Source organism: Chiloscyllium punctatum, chromosome 31 (genome assembly GCF_047496795.1).
Source record: "Chiloscyllium punctatum isolate Juve2018m chromosome 31, sChiPun1.3, whole genome shotgun sequence".
In the NCBI taxonomy this organism is placed as follows: domain Eukaryota; kingdom Metazoa; phylum Chordata; class Chondrichthyes; order Orectolobiformes; family Hemiscylliidae; genus Chiloscyllium; species Chiloscyllium punctatum.
The window spans coordinates 79715875-79723798 of record NC_092769.1 but is presented as its reverse complement, the minus strand read 5'-3'; positions in this window follow the sequence as shown (position 1 = coordinate 79723798).

Below are 7924 nucleotides of genomic sequence, written 5' to 3'. Positions count from 1 at the left end.
GCTAAATTGTCCCATAGTGCCCAGGGATGTGCAGGTTAGGGCGGATTGGCCATGCTAAATTGTCCCATAGTGCCCAGGGATGTGCAGGTTAGGGTGGATTGGCCATGCTAAATTGTCCCATAGTGCCCCAGGGATGTGCAGGTTAGGGTGGATTGGCCATGCTAAATTGTCCCATAGTGCCCAGGGATGTGCAGGTTAGGGCGGATTGGCATGCTAAATTGTCCCATAGTGCCCAGGGATGTACAGGTTAGGGCGGATTGGCCATGCTAAATTGTCCCATAGTGCCCAGGGATGTGCAGGTTAGGGCGGATTGGCCATGCTAAATTGTCCCATAGTGCCCAGGGATGTGCAGGTTAGGGTGGATTGGCTGTGGGAAATGCAGGGCTACAAGGTTGGACGCTCTTCCGTAGATTAGTCTGGACCCGATGAGCTGAATGGCCTGCTTCCTCCCCCCCCCCCCCCCCCCCCCCCAACTATCGTAGGTAATTGTACGAACAGGAAGGGGCAAGAGGGGAGTGGGGCCGAATCCTGTGAGGTCGTACGGGAGATTGCTGAGGCTGCGTCTGGAATACTGCGTCCACAGCTCGAGTCGCCCCGCCCCGGGAAGGATATTATTAAAGTGGGGAGGGGTTCAGATGCCATTCACTGGGAGCGGAGGGGGTTCAGTTTCACAGGGGTCGGGGGGGGGGGCGGGGGGGGAGGTGGGTGGGGGTGGAGGAGAGGTTCCTGACGTTGCACGAGGCTGCCGTGTCTACATCCCTGCTTGGATCCGTGGCCCGTACGGTGCGGAAGGGCAGGGAGAAAAGGGAACGCAGGCCACTCACAGATGTAGTAGTATTCCTGGCCAGCATGAAACTCGTAGCCGAGGGAGAAGGCGCTGTACCGCTGGAACTTCTCGGAGAACTTGATGGGGCTGTGCGGGGAGCGGGGGCTGGTTGCACTCCCAGCGTTTGAAGCCCTGCTCGGGGTCACAGTTCCTGTAGCCCTCGCGGTTCACCATGTACAACATGTAGTGCTCCACCCTGTGATCCGGCACCGAGCTGTTGTAGTGCGGGCAATAGATGTCCAGGTAATCGTTGACGCTGACCTGGACGGTGTAGCCTTCCCTCCTTAACCTGCGGGACGAAGGTACGCTGCAGTTTATTCCGGGTCGGTCAAGAGGACACAACAGCCCCTCCTTTCCCCCCCCCCCCCCCCCCCCCCCCGGGGAAATCCAGCACGCCCGCACCCACCCAACTCCCAAAACAGGCCCTTGGACAATCGGGCAGCTGCTTTGGGTTGGATTTATCGGCACAGGAAGGCGCAGCAAGGGAAAACAGACCCTTCGGCCCAACTCGTCCAGCTCTGCCAACCCAATCCCGTCCCACCTGCCAGCACGCGGCCCATATCCCCACCAAACCCATGTCCCCCCATCCAGATGCCTCCTGAAGTGCTGCAATTGTGCCAGCCTCTGCCACGTCCTCTGACAGCTGGCTCCACACACACACGCGGCTGATGGGCTGAATGGCCCCCTGGTTAATCACGGCTCGGGGCCCCCAAATGCCCATTCGTTCACAGCAGAGGGAGTGTCGTTCTCTTCCCATTAACCACCCCTTCCCCCGAAACCTGGGATCGAGGGAGGGCTCGAGGGATTAAACGCCAAAACCGAGGGAAGTATTCCCTCACGCCAACACCCAGATCGGGGTGCTATACAAATTCACCAGAAGAGTCACAGTGCCCACTCGTGTTGAGAGACACCTGAACCAAAGAGGGAGTTGGGTGAGAAACAGAATAACAGATACCCCGGGAGGGAGTTACAGACTGGAATCTAATCGAGGGGTTCGGGGTGGGTTATATACAGAATAACAGATACCCGGGAGGGAGTTACAGACTGGAATCTAATCGAGGGGTTCGGGGGTGGGTTATATATAGAGTAACAGATACCTGGGAGGGAGTTACAGGACTGGAATCTAGTCGAAGGGTTCGGGTGGGGGTTATATACAGAATAACAGATACCCGGGAGGGAGTTACAGACTGGAATCTAATCGAGGGGTTCAGGGTGGGGTATATACAGAATAACAGATACCCCGGGAGGGAGTTACAGACTGGAATCTAATCGAGGGGTTCGGGGTGGGTTACATACAGAATAACAGATACCCGGGAGGGAGTTACAGACTGGAATCTAATCGAGGGGTTCGGGGTGGGGGTTATATACAGAATAACAGATACCCGGGAGGGAGTTACAGACTGGAATCTAATCGAGGGGTTCGGGGTGGGTTATATACAGAATAACAGATACCCGGGAGGGAGTTACAGACTGGAATCTAATCGAGGGGTTCGGGGTGGGGTTATATACAGAATAACAGATACCCGGGAGGGAGTTACAGACTGGAATCTAATCGAGGGGTTCGGGGTGGGGGTTATATACAGAATAACAGATACCCAGGAGGGAGTTCCAGACTGGAATCTAATCGAGGGGTTCGGGGTGGGTTATATATAGAGTAACAGATACCTGGGAGGGAGTTACAGACTGGAATCTAGTCGAAGGGGTTCGGGGTGGGGGTTATATACAGAATAACAGATACCCGGGAGGGAGTTACAGACTGGAATCTAATCGAGGGGTTCGGGGTGGGTTATATACAGAATAACAGATACACGGGAGGGAGTTACAGACTGGAATCTAATCGAGGGGTTCGGGGTGGGGGTTATATACAGAATAACAAATACCCGGGAGGGAGTTACAGACTGGAATCTAATCGAGGGGTTCGGGGTGGGTTATATACAGAATAACAGATACCCGGGGGGGGAGTTACAGACTGGAATCTAATCGAGGGGTTCAGGGTGGGTTAGATACAGAATAACAGATACCCGGGAGGGAGTTACAGACTGGAATCTAATCGAGGGGTTCGGTGTGGGGGTTATATACAGAATAACAGATACCCAGGAGGGAGTTACAGACTGGAATCTAATCGAGGGGTTCGGGGTGGGGTATATACAGAATAACAGATACCCGGGAGGGAGTTACAGACTGGAATCTAATCGAGGGGTTCGGGGGTGGGTTATATACAGAATAACAGATACCCGGGAGGGAGTTACAGACTGGAATCTAATCGAGGGGTTCGGGGTGGGTTACATACAGAATAACAGATACCCGGGAGGGAGTTACAGACCGGAATCTAATCGAGGGGTTCGGGGTGGGTTAGATACAGAATAACAGATACCCGGGAGGGAGTTACAGACTGGAATCTAATCGAGGGGTTCGGGGGTGGGTTATATACAGAATAACAGATACCCGGGAGGGAGTTACAGACTGGAATCTAATCTGTGGATTATATTCAGTGCCAGGAAACATTGATAGTTGCTCAATAATCTCATAAATTCCACCACCTTACACTCCCACAGTTTTACTGCTCGTGTACACGTTTAATGTGCTGATAAATGCACAGATTCCTCATGACCTTCCAGAGAACACGCACACCACCGGGTTAGATACAGAGTAAAGGTCCCTCTACACTGACCCCCCCCATCCCAGGGACAGGGACACCACCGGGTTAGATACAGAGTAAAACTCCCTCTACACTGACCCCCCCATCCAGGGACAGGGACAGCACGGGGTTAGATACAGAGTAAAGCTCCCTCTACACTGACCCCCCCATCCCAGGGACAGGGACAGCACGGGGTTAGATACAGAGTAAAGCCTCCTCTACACTGTCCCCCCCATCCCAGGGACAGGGACAGGGACAGCACGGGGTTAGTTACAGAGTAAAGCTCCCTCTACACTGTCCCCCCATCCCAGGGACAGGGACAGCACGGGGTTAGATACAGAGTAAAGCTCCCTCTACACTGACCCCCTCCATCCCAGGGGGGGACAGGGACAGCACGGGGTTAGATACAGAGTAAAGCTCCCTCTACACTGTCCCCCCCCCCATCCCAGGGACAGGGACAGCACGGGGTTAGATATCAATGGTCTGAGGATCGGTTTGCTTAGAAACTGAGGCCATTCAGCCCCACCTCGTTAAAAACGACCTCAGTAACGGGGCCGTCATTTTATCTTCGTCCCTATCACTTCCTCACCACCTTTTTGGCTGGCCATTCCCCGATAAAGTGGTGCCGGGAAGGATCAATGGCACCCGCTTTTGACTTCATGGTCAAACTGTCACGACGGGTCGGCCATTTTCTTTTCCTGTTCTGTTCATCTCGAACTCGGTCAACTCCCTTCACACTGAAATCAGGTTTTCCTCTCCGACCTCTGACCAGGGTCGGTTGTCGGGTGTTGGCGAAATGAGGAGGTTTCGTGGCCAAACTGAATGATTTCCTGCCAACTCTGACTGAACCTCGCTCCTCCCTGGACTAGGCCCAAGATCCTCCAGGCAGCGGCAAACCCAGTCCTGCTCCCAATCACTCAGAGGTCAAAGGATCAACTCCACGATCCAAAGCCTCCAGCCTCATAATCCAGGCCGACGCTTCTGGGTCAGCGCTGAGGGAGTGGGTGCTGTCGGAGGGTCAGTGCTGAGGGAGTGGGTGCTGTCGGAGGGTCAGTGCTGAGGGAGTGGGTGCTGTCGGAGGGTCAGTGCTGAGGGAGTGGGCGCTGTCGGAGGGTCAGTGCTGAGGAGGGGGTGCTGTCGGAGGGTCAGTGCTGAGGGAGCGGGTGCTGTCGGAGGGTCAGCACTGAGGGAGTGGGCGCTGTTGGAGGGTCAGTGCTGAGGGAGGGGGCTGTGTCGGAGGGTCAGTGCTGAGGGAGCGGGCGCTGTCGGAGGGTCAGTGCTGAGGGAGGGGGCTGTGTCGGAGGGTCAGTGCTGATGGAGTGGGTGCTGTCGGAGGGTCAGTGCTGAGGGAGGGGGCTGTGTCGGAGGGTCAGTGCTGAGGGAGTGGGTGCAGTGGGAGGGTCAGTGCTGAGGGAGTGGGCGCTGTCGGAGGGTCAGTGCTGAGGGAGTGGGCACTGTCGGAGGGTCAGTGCTGAGGGAGTGGTGCAGTGGGAGGGTCAGAGGGAGTGGGCGCTGTCGGAGGGTCAGTGCTGAGGGTGTGGGCACTGTCGGAGGGTCAGTGCTGAGGGAGTGGGCACTGTCGGAGGGTCAGTGCTGAGGGAGGGGGCGCTATGGGAGGGTCAGTGCTAAGGGAGTGGGCGCTGTCGGAGGGTCAGTGCTGAGGGAGCGGGTGCTGTCGGAGGGTCAGTGCTGAGGGAGCGGGCGCTGTCGGGAGGGTCAGTGCTGAGGGAGGGGGCTGTGTCGGAGGGTCAGTGCTGAGGGACGTGGGCGCTGTCGGAGGGGTCAGTGCTGAGGGAGTGGGCACTGTCGGAGGGTCAGTGCTGAGGGAGTGGTGCAGTGGGAGGGTCAGTGCTGAGGGAGTGGGTGCAGTGGGAGGGTCAGTGCTGAGGGAGTGGGTGCAGTGGGAGGGTCAGTGCTGAGGGAGGGGGCTGTGTCGGAGGGTCAGTGCTGAGGGAGTGGGTGCAGTGGGAGGGTCAGTGCTGAGGGAGTGGGCGCTGTCGGAGGGTCAGTGCTGAGGGAGTGGGCACTGTCGGAGGGTCAGTGCTGAGGGAGTGGGTGCAGTGGAGGGTCAGTGCTGAGGGAGTGGGCGCTTGTCGGAGGGTCAGTGCTGAGGGTGTGGGCGCTGTCGGAGGATCAGTGCTGAGGGAGTGGGCACTGTCGGAGGGTCAGTGCTGAGGGAGGGGGCGCTATGGGAGGGTCAGTGCTAAGGGAGTGGGCGCTGTCGGAGGGTCAGTGCTGAGGGAGTGGGCGCTGTCGGAAGGTCAGTGCTGAGGGAGGGGGCGTTGTCGGAGGGTCAGTGCTGAGGGAGTGGGCGCTGTCGGAGGGTCAGTGCTGAGGGAGTGGGCGCTGTCGGAGGGTCAGTGCTGAGGGAGTGGGCGCTGTCGGAAGGTCAGTGCTGAGGGAGGGGGCGTTGTCGGAGGGTCAGTGCTGAGGGAGTGGGCGCTGTCGGAGGGTCAGTGCTGAGGGAGTGGGTGCAGTGGGAGGGTCAGTGCTGAGGGAGTGGGTGCAGTGGGAGGGTCAGTGCTGAGGGAGCGGGTGCTGTGGGGGGGTCAGTGCTGAGGGAGTGGGCGCTGTCGGAGGGTCAGTGCCTGAGGGAGAGGGCACTGTCGGAGGGTCAGTGCTGAGGGAGCGGGCACTGTCGGAGGGTCAGTGCTGAGGGAGCGGGCGCTGTCGGAGGGTCAGTGCTGAGGGAGTGGGCGCTGTCGGAGGGTCAGTGCTGAGGGAGTGGGCGCTGTCGGAGGGTCAGTGCTGAGGGAGTGGGCGCTGTCGGAGGGTCAGTGCTGAGGGAGTGGGCGCTGTCGGAGGGTCAGTGCTGAGGGAGGGGCGGGCACTGTCGGAGGGTCAGTGCTGAGGGAGTGGGCACTGTCGGAGGGTCAGAGCTGAGGCAGCAGAAATACCAGAGTCTGTCGAGAGATGGAGCTCATTACCCAGAGTAAATAACTCAGATCCAGTCAGGGAAATAACCCTCACCCAAATCCTGAGACCTTTAAACACGATACAAACACTTCCTTTTCATTGGACAAGATATAAAGGCTTTCCTTCTCTTCCACACAGGCCTTGGCCCGAGCTCAGGTCAAAGCCTCATCCAGACCCTACACCCCCTCCCTATCTCTGTCACCCCCTCCAGCCCCCTACACCCCCTCCCTATCTCTGTCACCCCCCTCCAGCCCCTACACCCCCTCCCTATCTCTGTCACACTCACTCAAGCTCCAACACTCCAAGGAAACAACCTGTCCCCACCAGTACTGTACCCCAGTGTTATACAGAGACAGACCTGTCCCCCACCAGGACTGTACCCCAGTGTTATACAGAGACAGACCCGTCCCCACCAGTACTGTACCCCAGTGTTATACAGGGGACAGACCCGTCCCCAGTGTTATACAGGGACAGACCCGTCCCCACCGGTACTGTATCCCAGTGTTATACAGGGACAGACCCGTCCCCCAGTGTTATACAGGGACAGACCCGTCCCACCAGTACTGTACCCCAGTGTTATACAGGGACAGGACCCGTCCCCACCAGTACTGTACCCCAGTGTTATACAGGGACAGACCCGTCCCCACCAGTACTGTACCCCAGTGTTATACAGGGGACAGACCCGTCCCCACCAGTACTGTACCCCAGTGTTACACAGGACAGACCCGTCCCCACCAGTACTATACCCCAGTGTTATACAGGGACAGACCCGTTCCCTCCAGTACTGTACCCCAGTTTTATACAGGGACAGACCCGTCCCCACCAGTACTGTACCCCAGTGTGAAACAGGGACAGACCCGTCCCCACCAGTACTATACCCCAGTGTTATACAGGGACAGACCCGTCCCCACCAGTACTGTACCCCAGTTTTATACAGGGACAGACCCGTCCCCACCAGTACTGTACCCCAGTGTGAAACAGGGACAGACCCGTCCCACCAGTACTGTACCCCAGTGTGAAACAGTGACAGACCCGTCCCCACCAGTATTGTACCCAGTGTTATACAGGGACAGACCCATCTCCACCTCTTGGTTTATTTTGCTGTCACACAGGAAGAGGAGGCCATTCAACCCCCTTCCCCCTGTTTGGGGCACAGAGTAGAAATAATTTTATTCAGTGATTTGATATCAGGTCCCTGAGAAAGAGACAGAGAGAGAGAGAGAGAGTGTGAAAGGATGATTCAGGAGGTTAATTCAGACACTGCAGTGCGCTCCCCTGACATTTTGTCTGAATAAATGACCCACGCTCAGGGATAGAATGTCTCCAGCTCTTCATCAATGTCTGTGAGTGCAGGTCAGGGGATCACTCACGCTGACAGCGCACTGTCAGAGACGGCACTGAACGATAGGTTAATATGGTCTGTCAGGCAGACACAGGGAGAGGGAGACAGAGGGCAGTGAGAGGGCGAGGGGGGCATGGAGAGAGAGAGAGAGTGGGAGAGACAGAGAGAGAGAGAGAGACAGGGACAGAGAGAGAGAGAGAGA